Raw genomic sequence first — 26257 nt, forward strand, 5'->3', positions numbered from 1 at the left:
CATATTGAACAGTCTCTCACTGATTGTAAACACAGCAACAACAACAAAGGAACACCAGTCAAAATCGTTGTAAATTATAATCATAAGTACAAGACCTATCCATTCCAGGTAATGATATTGAAGAGTACCATTACAGGCAAAGTTTAACTTTAATGGCGGCCTAAACTACTCTCTAAAAAAAAAAAAAAAAAAATCGAGTGAAAATATTCACTCTTGAAAGAGTGAATACAAAAAAAAAAGAGTGAATTCAGAGTGAAATTAGAGTGAATATTGAATGAAAATGTTCATTTTCACTCGTTTTAGAGTGACCTCAGGGATCATTCCAAAATCTTCGAGTGATCCCTGAGGTCACTCCAAAATGAGTGAAAATGAACATTTTCACTCAAAATTCATTCCAATTTCACTCTAAATTCACTCTTTTTTTTATTCACTCTTTTAAGAGTGAATATTTTCATTCCATTCATTTAGAGAGTAGACAAGAAGACAATATTACGAGGGAACCTCTTTGTCATTATCATTCCATGTAGATGATAATTGTGGTAACAGTCAATATCGATATCATCATATGAATGTGATCATTACGTCATCATTACGTCATTTGCTCTGCGAATGATTTTAGGGTATGGCAATCCATTACACGCGTTTGACATTTAGGGAGTATAGAAGCATGATGATAAAGACAAGATCAAAACGAAAATAGAGTGCGAAATATAAATATATATAAATATAGAAGCAGTAGTAGTAACACAAATAGTACTTGGAGGTTGAAGTTATGTTAAGGAAACGATGATAACCATTACCATCATGAGCAGCATTGGTAGTAATTACAGCAACATGATATAATTGCTGTACTTCAACCGTCATCACAACTATCACTGATAATGACAAGAATGATATCGTTCATGATGACGATGCTGATGATGATTATAATAGTGTTGATTGTGGCAATGATGGTATCCTGAAAATGCCAATAATTATGATAATGCAGATAATCATCATCATCATCATCATCATCGCGTCATAAATATGACGATACGGGAGGACAAGTAGAGAGATGAAGAAAAAGACCAGAAAGGATTAGGAAGATAACAATGATGACACAAATCAGGAGAAGGAGCTGTAACTGGAGTGGGGAGTTATAAATTTAAAGTATAGCGGAAGTGATAAAAAGAGGATACATCCTTCATTTGGTGCACCCATCCTTCCCAGGACGGACAAGTACCTAGCGCTCTCCGGAACGGAAAAGAAAAAGATAACACTTGGTTGCGGGATTTAGAAAATGTCCACTGATGTCTGCAAATTGATACAGCGTTTGAAGTCCATCACCGAAATAGGAGTTCAGTGGCCCTATAGGTTCTGATTCTGAGAGAAGGAATTCAAGGATCGAATCGCGCCCACTGCGAACATCCTTCTTCTTCTTCTTCTTCTCCTTTTTTTTTTTTTTTTTTTTTTGTCAAGACAGTTTATCCACGATGTCACTGACCTAAGTACCACAATAAGTAGGACCTAGCTGGCTGGCAATCTTAATATCAATGTCAGGATCCTCCGGAAAGAGCTGCAGTAAAATAATGCAGCAGCACCGAGGCTAAGCTCAGTGAGTACGAACACGGCGTTAAGGTGCGAGCATTTCGCGCATTAATTACGCCGTATTGTTTGTTTCCCTTCGTTGACACCTCCCTTTAACAACCTCGCCATCAAATTCGCGGGCGTTTAGACGCGCTCTGACGGCGTCGCGTTCAAGCACCGATGATCGGGCGCGATCGAGGATTCAATTAAACGACGTCATCAACACCACTAGTGAGAGAAAATTGAATCATCGCTCGCTCGCCCGGAGAGCCTGTCTCTCCAACCATCCCTCCTGGTTTGTTCGGAGGCAGAGAACGGTGGTTGTTGGATATGGTACATGTTCGAGCGCAATTTGGCGGCAAATTCACCACTTTGCGTGGAAACGACATATCCGGTATTCAATACAGAACTCGTCGTTTTTGTTGTTGTTGTTGTTGTTGTTTGTCTCATGAGAAGACAAAAAAAAATACAATCTTACATTTAAAGTGCTAAATCCCGTCATTCATGTCGCCTGCAACTGCTTGGATGTCGTTTCGAAAATTGTCAGCCAGAATCGTTGCAGCTGGGTGTCTTTCGTTTGATTTTCTTTAATGCACTCCCGTTACACGCTCATGCTTTACCGTTACATTCGTTTCGGATTTTGTTATCTCGTCTTGAAAATAAGAGCTGTTGTTTTTTGTTATGTTGTTGTTGGGTTTTTTGGTTTTTTTTTTTCTTTTGCACTTCCATCATGATGATAGGACGATCAATGGAAAAACTTCTCCACGGTCATATTCACTTCGCTAGAAAGACTATTAGCGTGTACATTCAAACATCTTTCTTTTTTTATCCACCTTTTCGTGGCTTGATTCAAAATCTTTGGAACTGTGTGGAATGTGCTGTGTAAGGGTGGCCGAATAGATTTTTTAAAAAGCGCATACACCCCAGCATATCATACAAACGTTTTGAGAATATAGTGCTGTCATGTTTAAGAGACCTATATGAAAAAGTATATTACCATGCAAACAAAGCGCTTATATTTCTGATACTTTGTAAGAAGATAATGATTATACTTTATTGATTAGGTATTAAACAAAGAAAATGGGAATCCCATTGTTTTGGTTAAATGTTCTGCTAACGAATTACATTAATTTCTGATGAGTTCCTTTTGTTTGCGTTTAAGATAATAATTACTCTAAGTTCGATCACTCGCAGATGCTATTTTTAAAGACATTTTGCCAACTATTGTTTATGTGAAAGTGTCATATTAACACAGTATTGGAAATTTTGGTAACATGCTAAAGGCATGCAGTTTTGATTTTGTTTTTTTTTTCTTGTTTGTTTTTTTTTTTCAAACAGAAAAAAATAATGCTAACAGTGTGGTATCATGACGTCCAATAGGAAAGCGAAGTTATTATAGGAAATCATAAGAAATAATTTTTTATCCGCAAATCCGTGATATTTGTAATAATCCATATATGAACATGACATGAAGCAATGACATCGTTACTTCACAAGATCGATAATAATAGCAATATCAATGTAATATTATGTGATATCATGTCTTGTGAACAAGTTCTTGATTCGATTTTTTTTTTTCTATAGTGAACGCACTGAGTGAAGTGTCGCTTAACAAAAAAAAAAAAAATAGAGGGGCAGGCAAAGTGTGGTATTTCGTATAGTAAAAAGTCATCCTATTTATGCCGTTTCCAAAAAAAAATCAAGATACAATTGAAACGACGAGTCTTTTAACACAGCACCATCTTCTTTTCTTATTTCTTTTGAGAATAAATCAAAAAGGAAATTGTCTTTACAAATGCCCGGTGTAAACGAGCAGTGGCGATAAAATAACCCCATAAACATCAAACGATTAGGTTTTTATGTCCCATGACTAACAAGACGAGGACTCAATAAATCGTTTCTCACATGAACGTTAGGGCCCGTGAAATCTGACGACTACGTCATGATATCACTTGACCTTTTTACCTAAACATTATGTCGATTGAAGCGCGGAGTTCATACCTACTTGTGTAACCGATGCATTGTGAAAAGCTGGCTTGAGGAGCTGGAACTTTGGTTTGAAGTGTCTTTGTTTTGTTTTGTTTTGTTGCGTTGCGTTGCGTTGCGTTTGGTTTGTTTTTGCTTTTGTTTCTTTTTATCAAGAAGGAATCACCTCCTCAAACAAAAACACACAGACGCTCGAGTGCACATACACAGACACATACACATATTGAGCGAGTGCCTTGCGTCAAAAAACAAACAAACAAACAAAAAATATATGAATTATTACAACGTCACAGGAGCCGGAGAGAATGGAGCTACCTCTCTGTAAGTACATAATAGTGTAGCTTATGATATGTTTTTATGAATGTGCACATGCTTGAATCCATTGGTATGATGTAGAGACTAGATAATTATGAATGTATGTATGATTGTATGTATGTATGCATGTTTGTTTGTTTGTTTCATGTATGAACGCACATGCATGTATGTATGTTTGCGTGCATGTTGCATCTATGTATTGAGCATGTATTTATTTATGTAAAGGCCTACATATATCTACATGCATTAATAATCATATCTATATTATCCATGCATATGTGTATGGTGTATTTTTATATCTATGTTTAAATGTGCATTTAAATGTGCAAGTGTGTGTGTTTCTATGTGTGTGTGTGTGTGTGTGTGTGTGTATATTATGTTGGGGCGGCTGACAGGCTACGTTGAACCTTTTGGGGGTTTATAAGGCTTGAGTGGAGGGGATTGGCCTTTTGGGATCTCGCAGTGGGGTAGCAGAATCCTGCATTCACCTGTTGAGGAGGGTTTGAAGGTTAAACTGTGACCGATATAGCTGCTGCGAAACATTTGATTTTGACACTGGCCGCTAGTTCAGTGAGCCCCGGGAGGTAATACCCTTTGTTTTGTTTTGTTTTGTTTTGTTTTTTTCATTGTAAGCGCTTCACCGATTAATAAAATGCAAAGAATGTAGGACCTAAAGTGAGTATTGATGCAGCCTTCAATGAAAAAGAAAAAGAAATCCAGTCATATCTTAATGAAAGCAGAGAACTCGTGATTAGTGTTGATGATGATGACAATGGGGATGATGATGATGATGGTGGTGATGGTGGTGGTGGTGGTGGTGATGATGATGATGATGATGGCAGTGGTGAAAATGATGATAATGATGATGATGATGATGATAATGATGATGAGGAGGAGGACGAGGAGGAGGATAAGGTAGTAGTCGACGATAATAATGATAAAAGTGAGGTGTCAATATTTATATGATATTGGATGGCCTTGAGGTTAATACAAGGAAATATTGGACGAGCTATGCACAAATATTGGACGAGTCGAAGACGAGTCCAATATTTTGCTTAGCGAGTCCAATATTTCCTTGTATTGACCGAAAATAAGACATCCAATATTATCATTATTATCCTACAGAGGATTTTAGCAAAGAATATTTTCACTTACCCTTTCTGTCTCTGAGTGCTGTATGGTCTCCTACTGTACTTGATCCTGACATGGGGTATGGTACACTCTTCAGTGCAAGTTAATCCACTTCATTCCCAGATCTATGTGATCTATGTATTTTATGTACATTCCAAAGGAAACTTAGATCAAGGTCGAATTAACTAATTAATATATGAAATTTGTTTGTATAAACACAGAATTTTAGAAAAAAAAAGATATTTTAGTTAATTCGTGATTGACCAATCACAGACGTTTTTACTTCATATTTCGGGTCATCTCGTATATCTCAACCAATCACGGTGCAGTTTATAAAAAAAAACTTCGGGGAATACCCCTCTTGCCGTCCAATATTTTAAATATTGGTCGCCTCGGCAGAAAATATTGGTCGAGTTCAACAAACTTTCTAAGTGGGTCGGAGGTTATGAGGTGCGTCGACAAAATAGCACTTGTATTTGGGCTCTAAAAATCCTCTGTATGGATAATAATCTTCAATATTTGTCTTCCTCTAGAAATGAAGTTTGTAAGATCGCAACTGCTGATCTGTGATTTAATAAACATGGGGAGGGGGAGGAGCCATGGGACTCGAACCTGTCATCACTGCTTTTCGTCAGCGACACTACCACCAGGCTATCCCTGGTTGCCGGCAGTGACACGATGAACTTGGAACCAAAAAAATACCAAAACTCCGAAATTCCGACATTGTTTTAAGCGTAGGGAGAGCCTGGTATAGGTAAACAGGTATTGCTGTCGTTGGTCGGTTGGTTGCATGGATGGATGGATGGATGGATAGATGGTTGGTTGGTTGGTTGGTTGGTTGGTCGGTTGGTTGGTTGGTTGGTTGGTGGGTTGGTCGGTCGGTTGGTTGGTTGGTTGATTGGTTGGTTGGTTGGTTGGTTGGTCGGTTGGTCGGTTGGTCGGTTGGTCGGTTGGTCGGTTGGTCGGTTGGTCGGTTGGTCGGTTGGTCGGTTGGTCGGTTGGTCGGTTGGTCGGTCGGTTGGTTGGTCGGTCGGTTGGTTGGTCGGTCGGTTGGTCGGTTGGTTGGTTGGTTGGTTGATTGGTTGGTTGGTTGGTTGGATGGATGGTTGGTTGGTTGGTTGTTTAGTTAGTTGGGTGAGTGGTAGGTTGGTTGGTTGGTTGGTTGGTCAGTCTGAACAATCACAGAAGAGCATGTCAGATAGCATCATAAATGTTCCCCTTTAGATATCCCATACAACATGTACAAAGCGATAATGAAAGGTGGGACCCATCTTTTATTAGGATTGCTTTGTTTCACATTGTTTTTGGGTATCTCGGCCATTTCAAAACCGATTTTCATTTTAAAAAATACTTTAAATTCCTCGTAAAATTGTATGCTCTGTAACATTTCATAAAGGGGTTTCTGAAGTATCTCGCAAGAAAAAAAAAGTTTTAAGCTAAATCCTCACAGCAACTAATACTATACCATCCTTTAACCCTTTCTTAGTGTGCCATTGAGTCAGTAATGTGCACAAATTTCAAACACAAACCAATGGACAAGAACTTAAAGTGGCACACAAGTAGTTAATTAAAACGTCCGAACAGTACTGGGCCCGTTGCATAAAAGTTACTATTATGGTAACTTTGCCATCCAATTTTTGGTAACTTCCATGGAATTCTTGATTTTGATTGGCTGTTGAGTATTGTTGTCATGGTAGTTACCATTGGATGGCAAAGTTACTAGTACCACAATAGTAACTTTTATGCAACAGGCCCCTGAGATCACTATGATAGAAGTGACAATAACTTCTAACGTATGCTCATTACACACGCCACATCCATGTACACTTTAAGCTTTATCACTGTAGCTATAAAAGCTCACTTAATGTGACATCATCGAAACATTCTGCTGTTCACACGCAGCAAAATATGATTAAAAAACATGAAATATAGGCCTACAATACGACGGAAGAAAGACAAAATGTGAGGCAATAATCTGAAATCGTAAAAATCGATATTCGAGGAGCTGCTTGCTGGAGTAAAAAAAAAATATATATATCTTTCTCGAGGTCACAAAACTTTTGTCGTCCATAAATAATTCTTTGAGTAAAATATTGTCGGGTCTGAATATGACGCCATAACTTCAACATTCACCAGGAGAATGTGACGAAAAAATGTCGTTCCTTATTCTCTTTCCATATGTATATAAAGGTTTGAGGGTTCTCAAAGAAGAAAGAAAGAAAAAATCATTTATTGAAGCCGACGCGTTCCATTAGCATTGTTTGGAATTTGAAACCGAGAGCGATTAAAGACGAATGAGCATAATGAGTGAAAGGCGTGTCTGTACAATGGTATGAGGAAAGAAGAAAATTTTTCCTTCATTTCTGCTTGATTCGCATTTTTTTTTTCTTAAGAAAAGCGATATGAGAATAATGGGTACACATCAAGAGATCAACACCTACGTGTCATACAGCCCACGAGTCATACACCCCACGAGTCATACAGCCCAAGAGCTAGACACTATGTGAACAAGTAAGATATGGCCACTCATTATACGGTCCACCAGTTCGACACCAGACAAATACGGCCAATTAAGGAGCTCAACACTAAGCAAACAAGACCAACGAGCTTGAAACAAGGCAGAAAAGGCACACGAGGCCGAAACTGCGTACATTACGACCAGTGATGTAACGTCGGTCTTGTGCCTAGTGTCGAGCTTGTGGGCCTTGCTTGCCTATGTGGTGTCAGTCTTGTGGGCTATAGGCTAGTTGCTTATTGCCGAGCTATTGAACTTGTTAAATGGGCCTTATTTCAAACCTTATTTCCATAGTGTCGAGCTGGTGGAATCTATTTTCTTTTCTTTTTTTTTACACCAGTGTCGAGCTTATGGGCTGTGTAACTCGTAGGCTATGTGGTGTAGTCCCCCGAGCCCGACACCCACCAGTCTGCGGCCCACGAGCTCGACATTGAAATAAAGGTCCATAAGTTATGTAGCCCACGAGTCATAGAGCTTATGACTCGACACTAAGCATGTAAGTCCTATGAGTCTAACAGTGCGCAAACAATTGCATGCCCACTGTAAGTCTGATACTAGGCAAAAATGAAGCCCATGGGTCAGACACCGACGCTGCCTACATTACAGGCAAATTACCATTTGCAGATGAAACAAAAATCCAGCATTAGTGCTTCTAAATAGTTTTAAAATGTTGAGTTAAGGATACAAACAACCAATGTAAAAAATTGAACCAGTATAATCGGTAAACAGGACCTTTAAGTCTCGTGATGTAATGTCGGTCTCTCGGGCAGTTTTTTCTCTAGTGCATGACTCGTGGGCCTGTTTGCCTAGTGTCGGATTCATTGGCCTTTTGGTTGTGCCTAGGTCGGACTCTTGGGCCTTGTTTGTCTAGTGCTAGACCAAGATACATTAAGAGGTAGCTGGTAACGCTATGTTAGGGTAATAATATTGGCAGGGCCCTCTGTTAGAGCATTAGCAAGACTGAACAGGCTACCCTGGATAAAGAAGATCGCATTATTATCATCAATAATAATTCAATTTGGGCATTATATCTTTGTAAGACATATATCTAGAGGTACAAAGACATATCAATTTAGAGATAGATATATATAAAGATAGATAGATAGATAGATAGATAGATAGATAGATAGATAGATAGATAGATAGAAAGGGCCTATATAGATAGATAGATAGATAGATAGATAGATAGATAGATAGATAGATAAATAAATAAATAAATAAATAAATAAATAAATAAATAAATAGGTAGATAGATGGATAGATGGATAGATGTTAGACAGATAGACAGATGTACAGATAAAGAAAGACATTAAGATGAATAGATGGATTGAAAGATGTGTTAAAAAAAAGAAAAGACAGATCGAGAAACAGAAACCCAGAAGTTCAAATTATTCTAAAATGATGCATAATCGCTCCCTAATGGTTTTGCAAATGTAAAGTAATAAATTTGTACCGTTGTTACATCATTGTTTGATATACAAATGCCACCCCCCCCCCAAAAAAAAAGAACAATAATATCAGATACACAAAACAAAAATCACAAATGTAGCTGTTCTCTATGTCAGTCACTTAAAATCCTGTGGATGGTCAATTCTGTGAGTTTACTCCCCCAAGCTCATCATAGGGTGCAGCTGTAATGGCATAATTTACGTGACACTGTTTTTAAACAGGAAACCAATTGCCGGCAATTTCCCCATGCCCTACTTTAAAGGGTTGTTTGATTGTGTTTTTCCTTTCTCTCCTCTTCTAATCTCTACGAGAGGTGATATCTACAGCATTATACTGTAGGATTGTAACATTTGATTGCATCATAGTAGATAATGCACTGTTGACAATGGCAGAAACACAAGGGAGTAAGTCCGGTCACAGGAACTATTCGCAGTGGTCTGGGTCAAGGTTGGTTCATAATTATGTTTGATGTGCGCAGAACGATCCCCAAGTACTTTTATCACAATAATATTATATGTGGGTTACGTGTGATCCCCCCATCTTTTTTCTACTGGGGCTGTTAGTTTATTAGTAAATTTAATGATTTAGCTCACGTTTACAGAGTACTGTGTTCATTTGTGACAACAGCGACAAAGAGACCAAGGAGAATATGCATCTATGGAGCATTTCGGATACCAATCTTTGAAATCGGAGAATGCGGAGCTCCACCCGCTTAATAGAAATTAGCGTCCACACAACATGAGCAAGATGAAGACTGCGATTAAAGAAGATGTCATTTCCTGTAGTGCTTTCCTGTAGTTCATGACTTTGCAAAATGTATGAACGACAACAAAAACAGAACATGTCTTATATCAAAACATAACAAATTATTTTCGTGCTGGACATCACACATGTCGCATGTACATCTTGAGCTGTCTTTCAGTACTGAACTGTTCCCTTCTAACTTTTGCTCACTCGTCTGATAAGGAAAGTTTGAGAAGTCGAGGCGAATCTTGGGATCAAGTTTTGGCCAGTTTTTGTGGGTAGACCTGTAACATTTTCGTTGACAGACCTACATGCAGCCCTACAGTTACAAAGAGGCACCGTGGTTCAGTGAATCAGATTAAAGACTTAATCCAGGGGGTCCGTGTAGTTCGAAGCACTATACCCTCATTGTCTGATCATTCAGAGTGCAATTCTGTCCTGTGATAGTTTGCTCACAAGCATTTGAGTGTTTCCATAGTTGCCAATTCGAGAGAAATCCAAAGAAATGCAGAGTTTTAAGGCATACTATAGATCTCACTGCCGTCCTCAACCTGCTTACCTTGAACAGCAGATCCAGTATGACAGTTTGCCAGAGGGCCATAGAGTGAAACTGTGTCAAGGCTACACAAAAATTAATTATTCCCAAGTTAGAGATAATATTGTTCAACCGCATGTGAATGCTTGCGTATATTTTGCTTGTGTGTGCATACGTATTGTCTGTATGTGTGTATGTGTATAATTGTCTATGTGTTCTACATTCATAGTACACTTCGTTCACATTCACCGTAATAATCAAGATCTGTAGCATAAATGAAGATAGGTGGAAGTTCCTGTTTACTTTTTTATGGAGCAGTATAAGCCTAATCATAATAGTATTTTTGATCAACGATCCTGTAGTGATTAGTTGAAAGAGCCTCCCGTGATTATTATATTTTTATAAATATTTTCAACTATTTCAAACAAACAAAACGTCATGACGTAACAACCCAGCAAAAATTACGACCAAATTATGATTTTCTAAATGTGATTTCGGAGAAGAAAAAATGTCAAGAGAATGGAAAGATAGCAGGTCAAAAAAAAAAACAAAAAGTCGTAAAGTTTAGTAAAGCGCTAAATTATTGCTTAGCCTGCTTTGTTTTCCGTGGTATTACCACAGTGTGTGGATGTAATACTATTCTTCGGCAGTGCCATTGATTTGGGTCGCGAGACACGTTAACTCTATTCCATTACCTCGCCTGCGTCTTGGCCAGGCTGGTTGCTATGGCAACGCTACTCCGCTGTCCCCCATTAAATTCATTATCGCAACTTCGCGATTGCTCCGTTTCCGGATGGCGGCCTATCGCAGCGAACGTCCGGCTACACACAAAATAGAGCTAATTTGCCTGGCGAATTTCAACTCTACAATGCTCAAAGGACCAAAGCCTGGTTATCTGTCAAAAAAGAAAGCTAGGATTTCGTCGTAATTGCCGATTGAATCTGGGACACACAGTTTAACTTCCCTGTCGATTGTTAACTAAATACCACGGTAATCGTTACTAATGTGGCATGTCTCCCTGAAGATAGTGTGAGCTATATGTTCGACAGGACGAGAGAAAGTCGAGGAAGAAGGCAGGAGGAGGGGGGGGGGGGAGTTTGAAGGGTAACGAAGAGTAACGTAAAAAACGTATTATCAAGAGCAGCAATTATAATAAAGGATAGCCTGAAAGTTTGTTTGGTGAGTGGCAGAGTTCATAGACAAGAAATTGACGTGATTAGTTTTACATGCTGGCAAACGTACGAACTACACATTTTGCAAGGGTTTGGTAGGGGATTTGCTTTAAAAAAAAGGAAAAAAGAACGCACATACACTTAAACCTGAATAATTTCTGCAACGATTGTCATTGCAAGAAAATTGTTGTAGAATGCCTAAAAACACATGACCAAATTTGTCTTTTGTATTCTGGTTATTAAACTTTAGAGCCCGAATTCACAAAGGTGGTACAATTTAAACCATGGTTTAAACCATTGACAATTTGTATGGAGCGCCAAGTGTCGCATGGCCTATTTCGTTACGAATTGAGTCATTTCGGCGACGAAAGACTGATTTCGTAACGAAATAGGCAATGGGCGCTCCATACAAATTATCCATGGTTTACACCATGGTTTCAATAAGCCAGTTCGGGGTTAGCTCATGGGCACATCGGTAAATATGACTTTTCTTCTTTCTCAGTTGATTAGGCACTTCACGAATTTTCAAGCGAGAGGAGGTATTTCAGCTTACCCGACTTAACAATTTATGGAATTCATCAGTCATGTTAAAACAAAGAATGGACTTGCGTAGACCAGCTGGTGACCAGAATAATCCATCAATTAGCACTTTGGAAAACATCCATTTCATTATTTCGCATTGAATGTATTAACAATCTTTTTCTATTAACATTGTCAAATACCGCTTTTGCTGTCAGGTGGATGTGCTGGCAAGCACCACTTCATAATGATCACTTGAATAATCATTACATCACAGATGCTTTCAGTGAATAAAAAAAACAACATGCTCTGCCGGTTCTGATGACCTTTTTCTGCTCATGCTCAAAGTGGAACCCCGAACTGGCTTATTGTACCACCTTTGTGAATTCGGGACTTAGTGTCCTGGGCCCCGTTGCAAGAAAGTTGCAATCAATTGCAAATAATTGCTAATTTTGAAACAACCATTCTGATTGGCTCAGGGTCTGCCCTATTAAGAAGACATGCGTGCAACAATGATTTTGATTGGCCAGTGACAATCAGTTGCAAGTTGCGTTTAAACGCAAAGTTTCTAGCAACGGGGCCCTGGTAATCTTAAAGTCATATACCCTTCTCCGTCTTACAACGTGCGTCTTGTCTCGAATGCTGTGTGTCTGTTTACACTGTAATATAAGTCTGCAACTACATTCCCCACACTTCGGCATGAACGAACGCGCGTGAAAGGAAGAATTGCGGCTGTCTTTAATTAGCGCCGGATAGAAGTAATCTCCACAACCATTAGAAGGAATAGCGCGTCGGAAGTGACTTTAAAATAGTCACGTACAAACGGGGATCGAAATCGTGCACAATCTCAATCACGTACTCCTGGAAGAAGATTTGTGGCACGCGTCAGCTGATCGATATTTCCTATTTGTGTAGTGTCTGTCCTATCATGATTGATGGGTTCGCTAAAGATATGGCTGTCTCTATCCGCACTTTATCAATTTTCAGATCATTAATTCACGAAATATAACGGACATAGCACTTAGAGATTTTATGGTGCGAGCGAAAGACCATCAGGGAAGTCATATCGTTTTGTATTCTCTTTGTTCCTGGCTTTGTTTGGTTTGCATTACATATTTTCAAGGGGTTAGTTCCTACCTCGGCCAATTTCCTCATAGACCTAGGTGGAACCTTTATACTTGTATTCCGTTTCCCTTGGTCTGTCTCTCTGTTTGCCTGTCTCTCTTTCTTTCCCTCTTTCTTTTAGTTACGGTGTCCTAAATTGCCTTCACTTTGCCCTTCATCTTCTCTTCCGCTTTCTCTCTAAACGCATGCACACATACACAATTACACACACACACACACGCACGCACACACACACACACACACACACACACACACATGCACATACTATACCAAATGCGTTTGCCTCAGTCCGCGCGTCTGTAACCCGTTTGCACTAACTTGTCCTTTGGTTTATGCGCTCATTTCGTTTCATATAACAGCTCGTCTGCTACATTTCATGTCGATTAAGAACATATGCAAGGTTAACCCCTTGTCTACCATATTCAAACACTCCTACAGACTTGTCTATCACATATAAAATTGTAGAATATACTTCTACAGATGATCATCACCACAGCACACACTTTACATGACTGCAACCCTCTGCACTCCCAGTGAATGGCGACAGTTATGATGTAGGTCTACTTTAAGGTAGGCCCTCCTTTATTTTAAGGCGTAAGTTTACCTTGGGAAATCGTACATAGTCAAGCTCTGCTAATGAAGATGACCCCCTGCCTTTCTTATTTCACACGTATATAATTATTTTCTCTCTCAAAACTTAATTCGCAGTATTCCCTCTCGTCCAATGTTTAGATTTATTTTCCTTATTATGTCCTTTCTTTCGTACGATTGCACTGCATAATGCGTATGCAATTGTATATGCATAGGAACAATCCATATAATTTATGACATTTTGTTGATGCATTGTATTGAAAACGGAACGCAGAAATAAATTAAACTGAACTGGAACCTTGCGCATTCCTATGAGCGATGGGTTAACCTGGAGTCGCTTTGAGCTGTTGGTCTGTTTTATTGGTTTGAAACTGCAGTTTCTCCAGTTCCTTCTTCATTTATTATCTTCCTTAAGCTTTCCTTTACATTCTCATTAGGAGATTACATTGAGTCAGATTCCGCCGAGAGAATCTCCATCCATTTTCTTATACAACCATTAAAAATATCCAGTTTCAAAGTGATAATCATGGAATCTGATAAGAAAATAATGAATTCTGTGAAAGTTTCATCATTCAATATAACCTTTACCGTTATACTGTGCGTCGATATTTTCGTTTGCTGCCTTTGTCTCTTTTTGATATATATTATTTATTCAGATATCAACGTGAAATATTTTTGTTTTCCTTTGGTCGCCAGAAATGTGAGGACAAATCTATACTGAAAAAGAATTAGTGTTGCAACATTAAGGATTTCTCATGAAATCACTTACAATAAACTTCCAAACGTTTAGCTTGGTCACACCGTGAGTGGTTTACTTTTGAATGATAAGAACATTATCCACATTATTTATCTATTATCAATATATCAACTATAACCCCTCTCAAACGGCTGCCTACGAGACACCGCAATGTCCCCAGCGAGTTTGTCACTAATCTGCACTGCATTAAACGCTCTGTTCTTGCATCCACCTATATGCTGGGTCGTGATATATACCGTTTATCCTATTCGTACTTGATTGTTCTCCCCGGACAATGATTCCCCTGCACTGTAATAGTCCTCTGTGGAAAAGATCGTGTTTGATGTTCATCTATCTAAAACAAAGGTGAAATAACATTCGAACTTCAACGAGGAGAATGTAATCGATTCTCATACGACTGATCAAGCTACGTACCTGAGTAGATGGAGAGAATAATGCCGCAGATCGTCGAAACTGGAATTACACGCCTACAACATCCGCTGAAAAGACAATGCCGAACCCCACTCATGCACTCCACTGTCGAAAACGAATGCCTCAAATGGCGTAATCCGTAAGAAAACTTCGTTGATAGCATCCGCTAGGGGTCTTCAAAGTTCTAAGCAACTTTATCACCACCGGACACCTGTGCCTACAACCTTGCATAGTTGCCCTGACATTATTACTAAACGCACATTTGATTAAACAATAGACCTTACCCTTTTGCAAATGAATGCGTACACCCACAACCACGACAACGTTAAAAAAAAACAAAACAAAACAAACAAACAAAGGTGTCAAGTCGTAACCACCACTATACGCCATAATCGGACAGAGAGGGGCGTCGTGTCGGAAATGCACAGTTCCCATTCTCAACCGCCGTTACGTCAAAATGCCCAACGAAATGGCAGTCCCCTGGTGTCACAAGACCTTCATGTCGTACGTAATTCAGGGGCAGCGGAAAGTTGTTGTTTTTTTTTTTACTTTTTGTTTAAATCATTTACATCATCATCATTATTGTTTGTGTGTATTCTGGGAGGGCTTCAATTTTTTGAGTCACAGGGTCACAATTTTTCGGGAAGGAACCCTTTGGAAGTATGTGTGTGTTTAAACAAATTAATCTCCATTACACATGTTTTTTGTTGTTGTTGTTTTTTTTTTGTTTGTTTGTTTTGGTTTTTTTTTTGCTTAAAGAGCCAGAGGTCTGTGTTTGGGGGGGGGGGGGTGCAGCCCCCTTCCCCCCCCCCCCCCCCCCCATTCTGTGCCTGCAGGTTGTGATAGAGTTCATCATTCTCTTTGATCTATCAGTGCTGACAACCGGATGAAGACAAATGCCGATGTATCTATCACAGGCCGTTCAAATTGTGCTTGTCATTGCGCACTACACCGTTCTTAGCAACATCACAGAAACTGGTCATCATATCATTTTCCTTTTTCTACTCTGGTAAAGCTACCATGACTAAAATTGCACAGAAAGAAAGGTATGGAAGATCAGTCAGGTGATATTCATTTCCTTGCAAAGATCAACTGAATGCATCTTTGCATCTGTCTATGGTAGCTCTCATTTGTGCAAAAATCATGGCGGTCCCGCGATTACGGTAAACTGTCCAATGTAAAGCATTGCAAAAGCGACACAGTCATGAACTCTATGAGCAATTTCCATGAAAAGTAATCAACCTCATTGTAGAGCGACAGGTAGACCTGCAATGAACACCCAAACAACAAGAAGAGGTAGAACTACAAAGATGATTGCTAAGAATGTTACGATACCTATCTTTTTGGAGTCAGATAAGCGCTCTGTGAAATAATATTGTGTCATCCGTCCAGTTCTCGACAGGAATTATGTAGTTGGACGAAAAGGCTGCGACACGAATAAGAATATTGGAAGCTCTAGATAGTGTTGATGAAAGCCGCATGCGGGGGCAGGACAACACAAGGGGAGATCCCTCTGAAAGGAAGTGAGTAGTAAGCACCTGGTCGAGGGCGCCCTTACACGTGCACACACGCACAATCACACACTCTCCTACGCATCCCGTTTCCCGCTGACGGAGACATGTCATTATACGTCTCACGCGCACCAGCTGAGCAAATAGGGAAAAGCCGGGAATCCTTAGTGCTCGGACCATTAAGGACTGGCGGGAAAATTAATTAACCCGTCGCCCGCTGAGGTCGAAATTCCTTGGCAATCACGACGATCAACACCCGATGCTAGAACACAACATGAATGTCGTGTCAGGAATCTTGTCCCCACCCCTCCCTCAAACGGTCTGGAAAAAAAAAAGAGCCGGATATATCACCATCATGTATTTCCCCACGGCCGCTTCTCTCTTTCCCGTTCTCGACTACATTCGACTAGTTGTAGTGCCTTCAATCAGGGAGGTTGGAGAGAGATCGTTCCTACTCTCTACTCAAGCTTGTATAGAGGTCATCTCAAGAAGACGAGATAATACCTCGCCCTCTGGACCTTTATCTGGTCCGAGAAGGCCAGAAGGGGCGATATGAGATCAGGGCCACATTTTATAAAATGTTGGTATGATAGCAAGTCTTCCTGGAATGGCAATTGTCATGGTAATGACAAGTATCCAGCTTCCCGATTGGCTGTTGCAATAGGAAGTTGCCACTCCAGCAAGAGATGCTCTCCACATCTTGTTTATGAAATGGGGCCCTGGTCTTCTCGACTCCTCGGACATAAAGATGTTTTTTTGTTTGTTTGTTTGTCTGTTTGTTTGTTTGTTTATTCACCATTTCACTTTAGAAAATACACAGAACAATACATAAGTCATACATAAATCAAAGAAAGACTACAAAATGGATGGATTTTCCCATTTCAGATTCATTATTGCAATGATTCTGTTCTTCCATGGCGTCCAGAGTCGAGAATAAGGAGAAATCTGAGGTCACATTACAGACTTGCTCACCCAAGGGAGACTGAAGCTTCTTCCAATCCTCCTACACCTTACAAACACAGCCAAGTTTGTTGTGTCGATATTTCGCTTTTGTTTTGTTTTGTTTTTTTCAGTTCCGAGTCCTTTCTGAAAATTCGTAGCGTGATTATGATATCCTTCTCTTTCATACCTCTGTCACAAGTCACCATGAATGATGTGACGAAATCACAGGTGCGTTCCGCGCGCATATGTGTCAACGGATGTTCTCAAGACGCTCACCAGTTACCTATAATGCTTCTCACATTCACAAACACCCCACGTTGTTTTTTTTTTCTCTCTCTCTTATTGTAGGACCTACTGAGAGTCATTCAACCATCACATTTCAATCTGAAATCTCCTTTAATACTCCCCGTCGCTTACACTCTCCATCATAGAGCAATAAATGAGATAATGCTATTATTGATTGCTATCCTTATCAGTGACTTATCTCGTTATTCCGAAGTTTCGTCATTCATTTTTTTTTTTTGGAAGGCTACTCCGATACTGTTCGATTGTCCGAAAGTAGAAATAGGTTCGTTAACCGAACATGCACGTTATTCCGAAGTTTCGTCATTTCAAAAGGCTGTTATACTGTTCGATCGTCCGAAAATGGAAATAGGTTCGTTAACCCGAACATGCAATATACATTATCGTTCCATTTCTTTTTCGGTTTGATAAATCTTCAATTATTTTTCGACTAACAAATCCGATTCCATTCTCTCATTTGCTAACCTTATTACATTTTTCGATTTATATTAGTCAGCTGTACTTCATTTTGGATGAACGAAATGCACTTCATTTCCGGATTTACGAGCGTACTATCGATTATTGGACTTACGAATTCCATTTCATTTTCGGAGAACTGAACCCTCGGAGTCACCACCTTCGAACTTAATGAAAATACAATGTTCAGATGAATGAGCCCTATTTTGTTTTCGGAATGAGAATCATCAGGGTATGCAAAGATTATGTGTTCGGAACAACGAACTTTCGTGATAACGGGCATCATCCACTATTATCCAATATTCAGTCATTGAGCTGCATTACTCCACAACACTGCCCAATTGACTGCAAGGAGGGCAATGGATAAGCTTAGTCTGACGACAATGCTGTACCGTTGCCATAGCAACATGATTAATTACAGTGTGAGCAGAAACATTGATGGGCTCGCTCAATGTAACATCACGCCCATGTTGTATTACAGAACACCAAGTGGATACATTTTATCTGTATTTCCCTTTGACTTGGCATTCTTTCTTACTTTGTTACATTCTTTCTTACTCTGTATACCGTTCTCTCATTCAATGAGTATCTGTATTAAGTAGTGTGTGAGTATGTGCACTGCAGATGGAATGGGGTACTTATCAGTAGTCTTAGAGTACTGGAGTATTATACTTTACACGTCTACGTCAGTAGATGGCAATCTCCTGGGACACACCAAATCTACAGGTCGTGGGTCACACACACGCGGCGTCCACACGGGTAAGGTGGTGACAGGATTTGCCCAGGAACACGAGCGGGCTTTTGGGGGCGTGAACCAGCGGTCGTTCAACCGATAGTCAGGGTATCGCCCTCCCTCTGGCAAATATCTCGAATTAAAAAAAAAAAAAAAAAAACGCAAATTGGCAACAGTTATCAGATGTATAGAGGCAGGCTACTTGGCATGTTCGGCGCTGACCGGAAGCTGCGACCGTAATAACGACACGCAGCAGGAGATCACCAAAAAATGTGATCCCATACGATCACTACGGGAAGCGAAGCTGTGTTTGAAGCAGTCCGAAATCAAGGGATACCATCCAATTTCACTGGGAAAGATGTCCGCTTCTATCCGATCGTACACCACCTAGGAAGGACCCCAGTCTCACCAGGGAGGTGAAAAGGATCTCATCTGTACCCCTCCCTCGTCTCACTAGTAACTAATAGTCAACTCCACCCACCCTCTCACGTACGTCGAGGGAATCCTTTTTGTAATATACATGGAGTTAATGTTCTTAATGTGTGGCAATCACTCAACTTATTAACTGTCCTGTTCTTTAGCCATCACAACGAAATACATGCAGAATAATGAAAAGAATGTAAAAACGAATGGTCTGCAAACACTCTAGGATTGATGTTTACTAACAATTTAAATTTGTGTGTGAATTTTGCGTCCATTTGGCTTTCAGTTTCGTCAATGAAGAATGCTCCACTCTGTTTTGTGTACGGGTGCAGAACATGAGCGCGATGTTACACAACCGCTTCATTCAAAATCGGAACAAATTTTCAACGAACGCCCGTTGTGCATATAACCATGTCATTTGTCTTCCCATTTCCACTGGCATCTTTATTTGCCTCGCTCATACAGTGTCCTGATCATAGATCAACCGCATTTATCTGACATCCCATTTGTTACCGGGTATCCTCCCATTTGTGATAATCCAAATACATGTCCAAATAGGACAATTTCGTGACTGTGAATATCGACTTTCAAAAGATTCCATATGCATCCGCTATCTTCTTTGGCTTATAGATAACAGATAGTCGACAATGTGCAGTGTCTATGGAAGCCATAAACTGCATGTTTCCGGCTCGTCACCACGGCAACGGGCAAATAAAACGAATGGATTGGTGGTGATCTTAGACTTGGATAGATATGAGGACAATGTACGCCCCCCCCCCCCCAACATAATGACCATTAAATGTTCTGATACACACAATATATCAAATGTGAAATCGTGTTATCTTCTTCTTCCTCCTATAGCTGACTAGCATCAATCGTTTCCTCCGAATCAAGAAAAATGTAACGAAGAGTATAATCAGGGCCCTGTTGCATAAAAAAAAAAAAAAATCATTCAAACATAAGTCAGGCATCAGCCAATAGGAATTGAGTATACAGAGATAAACGTTAAATTTTCTGACTTATGTTTAATCTCAACTTTTATGCATCAGGGGCAAGAAGTCACAAAACAATGATAAAGTAACAACCCCTTTCTTTTTCTCTCTCCCTATCTACTAATGTCTGTCTACATAAAGACATTTAATGAAAATGCGAAAAACAACTTTGGTGGTGAAGTGGATGTTATAAGTACACTTATCATCTTCGTCTCAGCTGATTATTTTCAAGTCAGTATTCAAGTAGGCTCCCTTTATGGCACGATAAAAGTTCCAATTTTATTGCACAACATAATGGCAAAACACTGGAGATTGTTTCTTGTGGCTGTTACCTTAATAATTGCAAACTGATGAAGAATCCCCGGTCAATTGGTATGACGCAGCGTTTAGAGCTCTCGAGAAATTTCATGTTACTTGCCGTAATATACTTAATGACTTGGTATAATCGTTTTGACCATGTTTTTGTATTTTACATATTGACTACATTGTCGCGCGCCAGCATAATGGTAATTACCAGAATAATACACTTGACACAGATAATACCAACTTTTACATTACTCCAAATAATGATTAGGACGATAACAATGCTGACAACACAAGTTTAATATGGAGTGATATGAAGAGAAAATGAAAAGCATTGCTTGTGACACTCTTCATTGTTGGTTTGTGTTGTTTTGCGTTTGTTTTGGGCCACACTTTGAACTCCGAATAATTTCCAAACTGTTGACACACAGGCGATAAAATTTATCGCCTGTGAAAGAAAGAAGATTTAAAGAAAGAAAGAAAGAAGATTTAATCTTCTTTCTTTCTTTTTTTTTTTTCGTGAATTGTGCATGCCGAGATACCACTATATGCGCGGACGTTTGGATTGTTAAACAATGATGATTCAATTCAATTCAATTTCTTTATTTCCATCGAACTAAAGGTACAGATTGATACCATGTTCAATAGGTCAAGCCATTTTAGCTACACCCATTTGGAAATGCTAAGAGCTAAAACCTCGGTGTGCATACCTTGCTTTTGACGTTCTTTAACTCTCTTTCCTCTGGTCTCCTCCTCTTCTTTTCCCCTGCCCTCTTCTCCTTCTTTCCTTTTCAATATCTTTTCCTCGTTGTTCCTTTCTTTTCCATGTCCTTTTGTACACTACCCGTAAAGATAAACCTCTTTGAATACATATGCATATACATACCTTACACATGCATAAATGTATGATTTCTGAACAATTCATCCAATTTTACCCTAATTTCTTCTGAGTTTTTAAGCAATCTGTAAACAGTCGCTGAATCTATCACAGTTTCCTCTTTTTTTTCCTTTTTTTTTTGGGGGGGGAGAGGTAGGAAGTCCCTTTAAATTCATAAAGGTACTTAAAAAATTAGTAGTATTGTCGTTTCTCCTCAGTTGGCGTATACAAGTGCACTGCTATCAAAAACTGACGCACTGCCCTGTTATGTATACTGCGTATACATACCAGGACTACTTCCCGGACAAGCCCCCAACGCTCATTGCTCCCTTCAGTGTATAACAAGCCTCATATTGTCAACACAATTCATTCTACCATGACATTGGACAGAAAACGCCATAGATCCCAGAAAAATCATTATTTAACTATTGCTCTCTCCCCAATCCATGGTATCTAAGTTTCCATGAGATATGAATGTAACTTTCTAATAAACGCCATAAAAAAGGTAGTAAGCCACATTTCAAAATACCAGGACAGGTTTAAACACAAACAGATACGGATTCAAGGACATTTCAATTAATCTGTCGTCTTTTTAGATTGCTGATGAGAATTCGATTGATGGTTAACACATCGTTGCTGCTGCTTTCGAAGGAAAAAAAAACGGGTGACATTTTAAATTCCCAAATGAGTGAGGGACAGAGGAAGACGGAAGGTTTATCTATATTGCTCTGACTAACGCACGCATGAAATCTGCAACTAGAACTGATTGCGGTAAAGAAGTAAAAATAGATAGCTCTCTGCATTCGGCGGACTCACATGCAACAGCGTGACCATGTTTGCGGAAATCCGTGGCCTCCCGCTTAACGTGTTTACAGCGTGGATAACAAATATACATATACACAATATGACACACACATACGTTGAGACACACAAACAAATCTACGTAAAAAAAATGTGAAATGATAGTTTTCTGTCTGGCACACTCTTTTAGCAAACAATTACAGACTTTAGGCAAACAAACGATTTCACTTTGAAGTCGATGCTGCATGTAGAGAGTGACGTAAGTCTGGGGGAAAATGTTGACAATATGAAAACGTGAATCTGCCATCTAAGTGCAAGTAAAATATCTTCAGAGTAAAACTTCTGAGTCAAAATGGCAGATGCAGAAACGTTAGAGGTGAGAATGCAAGCGTCAAGAAGTCATCGTAGATCGAAATGAATAAAACAATATTAGTCAAAACCATCTACTGTGATAGTTACCGCTAGCATCTCTACCTCTGACACATTATTTTACCTGTGTCTTCTGGAATAGTGTATTCACATCTTGATATGTTAACTTCGTCACCAGTTTGACTTATATTGAGTTGTGATGACACTGCTTGTGATACACTGTTACCAATTAAGGAGCCCGACTTTGGCGATGGTGGCAATTACCCCATCCAATGACCTCGCCCCTGTATTTCGCCCACCTGACTCTTTTACTTATGACGCCAGGCCCCGAACGGTGGGAGGGACACAGGGTCATGACGTGTGTCCTCGGAAGGTAGTTAGCCCTAATTCTGCGATCTGGTAAAACGGATTGACCGGATCAGGGAAAACATGACGCGCAAAGCTCGGCATGAATCTGGAAATTCGACCCTGCCGACAGAAGGAGTTTTAAAATTTCTTTTGAAGTTTATCATCTGGCACCTGGTCATGAACCCGAGCAGTGAAATCACGTTAAGTCGATTCCTCGGGGTAAAGACCTTTGGATTTGTGAAAATGACCCATCACCTCCGGGAACGGTGCATATCATTTGCTGCAAATTAACAACAATGACAACAACAACAACAACAAAAGGAGGGACAGATAAGCAAAAGAGAGTTATCATGACCATAGTGATCACTGGTAGTTCGTCATGCAAAATCCACTTTCCATATAGCTTTTCGATTGACAAAGTGAAAAAAAAGGGGTCTCGACATATTTTCTCTTTTGTAAAGATGAATGTTGTGATTGATAGAGTAATCCCCCCCCCCCCCAAAGCTGCATCCCTCTTTTTTTATCATCACACTTTATTCTTATATTCACCTGTATTCATGAGGTCTTCGTCCCAGGGTTGACAATACATTCGACTGAAATGTTCTCTTTTTATGTCAATGTATATTGTGATCTGTTCCTTTAAAACAAAATACACTTCACCCTACAAATCGACTGTGACTGTTATTGATGGAACGTGAACAGAGAAAATTTGAGCAAAACCCGAACTTAGTGCCATGGAAATTGCGATAATTTGAACGCTTGTGAGCCATCGCACATGGCTTCCCGTTTGAGCCTCAAAGTATAGTCAATCCTCACTGTCGCTTATGTTCAATGTAAGATGGAACAAAAAACTTACTGTCTCAGCGTGGACACATTTTAAGTGATGTTGATAAAGATAATCTCGCATTAAATTCCTCTTGCCGTCGTATCTGTCAGAATGAGTAAAGCAAGCAAAATCACAACTGTAATACATGCTCATTTTTTTTTTCTTTCCTCACGGGCCGTCCTCTGTCGCTTTTAGAGCTCTGCTGTCAGTACATATTAAAAAAAAAAAAGAATTCTAGCATAGCGGATGACATTCATTTATCAGGATATAGATGTTGTAGGGATCAGCCCAAAGCTCTTAATGCTTGGATGTTTGAAAACTGGATATTAAGACGCCATTGTGTTTAAAATTTCCAAACGGAGAGTATATGCTTTGAAAGCGATTTCTCTTTACAAACGATCTAGTTCAATAAACGAATGTTCACTGTAGACATGGATTGAGAATCTTGAGAAAAGAGAATTGAGTCAAACACAACAACGAACCTTTCATCAATACCCGACAAATATAAAGGGATTCGGGGAAAATTACGTGTTTTCTTGTTTTCAGAAGACAATGAAATCAATTACATAACCCTGGCTATTTGATGAAGGCGTTGCCAGCGCACGAAACAGTGAAATCGGCAGTGTTAACAGGATGTAGAGATAAATACATTAGCCTTCCACGTTCTTTCACATGAGAAACAGTAAGGAATGACCCACAGACGACATACAGAAAACGCAATTCCTACAAGCACGCACCATTGTGTCATATTCTTAGGGCGAAAACACGCGTTTCAAGAGAGGGGCCTTTTGATTAAGAGTCAGAATGTTGCTGTGCAATTGTTCTCTTCTGCCTCACTGCCAAATTTAGTGTTAATCATTGAAAAAGAAAAACCCACGGAAGAAAACCTTCCTGTCTTTCTAAATTTAGAATCATTCATTCTGAGGTCACCCCCGCATTGCCATTTCCGCATTTAGTTAGCAACGTACATTCGGAGCCCGAGCATTGGCGTGTGTATTTTATTCGTTCGCTATATGATTTGTTTATCATGTGCAATTGTTCAGTTATTATGTCTTCAGTTGGTATAATAGCTCAGCATTTGTATTCATGCTTGTTTATTTGTTCGTGTTTAGTTTGATCTTTTGTTTGTTTATTTGTTTGCTGTTGTTCCTGTGTATCAACAGGTACCACAAATTCAAGTATTAATAAAAAATGAGTGATAGTTGTTGCTCATTTTGTAGGTAAAAGCGTCCACATGTAATCCTCAGTGTTTGAGACGTTTATTTTTTTTTTTTTTTTTTTACTTAGAGTCTGCTCTTTCAGAATCTGCCCTTAACTAAAAAATCCATGTCTGGCGACTTTTTGTGTGTTTTGTGATGCAGGGTCACAAACGTTTTAAGGTATAGTTAAGATGGCGCGTGGCAAATCTGAGTTAAAATCATAGAGTGACTAAGACGGAATGACTGCATCAGTAATTTTCTGTTCTGCTTAAAGGGTAATTCCAGACGAGTTAAAACAGTTGACTTGTGAAGTTTTGCTAATTTTCACAAAACAGTTCTTGAACAGTCTTTTGAGTATGTATGCACTATGTCTTTTTTTACACATATAACACATAATGACATGAATGATATACTATCCGTGCGTTAAGCATACACACTCGCTCTTCGGAAACTTGCTAGAATCTCAACTTGGTTTACTCATTGAAACGTTAAAAATTCAGATATCAGATTCTGTGATAAACTCTGTAGCCGAACATCTTATTTTGTTTGCAAGTCTAAACAAAAAAGAAGAAAAAAAACTCAGACGGTGAGTAAAGTCGTCATTTATGCCTGACACGGATGTTTATCCAAAGTAAGTTTTTGTTTTTGTTTTTGAAATGTTACTAAGAAATTAAGCACAAAATCTAAAAGCAACCACCCAAACATACCATCTTTAAGCATGGATTATTTTTGAGTTCATGTGCCCTGGATAGACTCTTTTGACAGTCGTCATTTGACTCTGTGACGTAAGACGCATACATGTTCAAGGCAATCATGCAATATATCGGCACTCGATTACTCAGCGCCCTTGGTTTAACGGGAGGTGCAGGAAATTTGCAGTGCCTGTATCGAAGGTAACAAGTCTGCCAGAGGCAAAAATTGTCGCTCAAAGGGAAAGAACAGAACTAAGAATAAAAAGTGCAATACACCTAAACAACCAAGACGGGAAAGACGGAAAAAAAAAACCCACCAAGAACACAAGCTAGAAAGTTTCCAAATACAGTAAATAGAACGTTTCCACATTACCAAACTAAAAACTTTTTTCAAACTAACAAACAAAATGCGTCTAGTTCATGACTCCAAAGTGTTATGGACCGTGTGAAATACTGAGGAGCTACACTCCAATACCAGTTCGGAGAGGGTCAATGTCTTGATTTTAATGCTGATGAGGATTATGATAAAAGCCTCCGTGAAAGAGGGTATACGAAAAAGAATATGAGCAATAAAATTTCTTCCTAATGATTGTAATCATTTTATCCCTTATCCCTAGAAATAAAAACCTTTTGTTTTTATTATTACGCAATGTCAGTCATTAATAG

General features: G+C 39.3%; 1 protein-coding gene across 1 annotated transcript in view; it reads right to left on the bottom strand.

The window, feature by feature from the left end:
- The window catches only part of LOC140238795 (neprilysin-1-like), a 65206-nt gene that overhangs the window by 29760 nt on the left and 9189 nt on the right, over positions 1-26257 (bottom strand). The gene's annotated exons all lie outside the window — the stretch shown is intronic.

This window comes from Diadema setosum, chromosome 15, assembly GCF_964275005.1.
Source record: "Diadema setosum chromosome 15, eeDiaSeto1, whole genome shotgun sequence".
In the NCBI taxonomy this organism is placed as follows: Eukaryota; Metazoa; Echinodermata; class Echinoidea; order Diadematoida; family Diadematidae; genus Diadema; species Diadema setosum.